The 1,436-nt window shown below is 33.8% G+C and overlaps 1 protein-coding gene across 1 annotated transcript in view; it reads left to right on the top strand.

Moving 5' to 3' along the window:
- Positions 1–1,436, top strand: part of LOC103604842 (olfactory receptor 5A1-like) — a gene marked incomplete at its 3' end in the record, with an annotated part of 4,939 nt that overhangs the window by 1,512 nt on the left and 1,991 nt on the right. The window lies entirely within an intron of this gene.

The following is a 1,436-nucleotide window of genomic DNA, read 5'->3' as shown; positions in this document are numbered from 1 at the left end:
TTCTTTGTGTCCCTCACCCAGTTATTCCCTAGCCTTGCTCCCCCTTTCCACCTCTATTAACGATAGGTCTATTCTCTCCTTCTTGAATTTCGACATTTTATTGTGGTTTTTCTTTCTTTCATAGCTCCCTCATGTGAATGAGGACATGAGGTATTTCCCTTTTTAGGCCTGGCTTATTTTTAAACATCCACCAATTATGTTTAATTACTAAACGTAATTTTCTCCAAACTCATACATATTGCTATGAATGGCAGAATTTCATTCTTTTTTATGGCGAGTAATATTCCAGTATGTATGTATGCCACATTTTCCTTATCCAGTCATCCATCTTTGGATATTTAGGTTGGCTCTGTATCTTGGCCCTGATAAACAGAACTGTAATGCACATGGAAGTACAGGTATCTCTTCAACATGATGATTTATGCACTTTTGTAAATTTACCTAGAAGTGGGATTGCTGGATTACATAGAATTTCTATCTGTAGTTATTTGAGAAACATCCATAATGTTTCCATAATGGCTGTACTAATTTACAGTCCAAGTGAGAGTGTAGAAGAAGTCTCTTTTCTCCACATCCTTGCCAGCATTTATTATTCTCAGTCACCTAGCCAGTCTAGCCAGGGTAAGATGATATCTCAATGTGGTTTTGATTGCATTTCCTCGATGATTAGTTATGTTTAGAATTTTTTTCACATACTCGTCTGTCATTTGTATGTCTTCCTTTGATAAATGTCGATTCTGCTCCTTTACCCATTTTATAATTGGATTATTTGTTTTTCTACTGTGAAGTTTTTGAGTTCCTTGTATATTCTGGATATTAACTCCTTGTTGGATGTATAGCTTGCAAATATTTTCTCCCATTAGTTATGGTATATTTTCACTCCGTTGTTTACTTTGCTGTACAGAAGCTTTTTAGTGTGATATAATCCCATTTTAAATTTTGTTGCTTGTGCTTTTGTGATCTTATTAATAAGTTTTGCCCATTCCTACATCCTGAAGTATTTCTCCATGTTTTCTTTTAAGAGTTTTATAATTTCAGGTCTTACGTTTAAATATTTAATCCCTTTTGAGTTGATTTTGGTATATGGCAAGAGGTATAGGTCTTATTTCATTCTTCTACACATGGATAAACAAAGAGGTGAGAGATCTCTAAAATGAGAACTACACAGCACTGCTGAGAGAAGTTAAAAGACACCAAGAGATATAAAGACAGTATATGTTCGTTGGTTGTAAAATTAACGTGGTGAAAATGTAAATACTGCCCAAAGCTATCTATAGAGTTAATACAATCCTTTCAAAATAGCAGTGGTATTCTTCACAGAAATAGAAAATAATCCCAACATTCATATGTACCAACAAAAGACAATGAATAGCCCAAGTAATTCTGAACAAAAAAATAAAAAAACCTCAAGTCATTACACTACTTTACTTCAAACT

This window comes from Galeopterus variegatus, unplaced genomic scaffold (assembly GCF_000696425.1).
Source record: "Galeopterus variegatus unplaced genomic scaffold, G_variegatus-3.0.2 Scaffold5431, whole genome shotgun sequence".
Classification (NCBI taxonomy): domain Eukaryota; kingdom Metazoa; phylum Chordata; class Mammalia; order Dermoptera; family Cynocephalidae; genus Galeopterus; species Galeopterus variegatus.
This window is presented reverse-complemented; position numbering and strand designations above follow the sequence as displayed.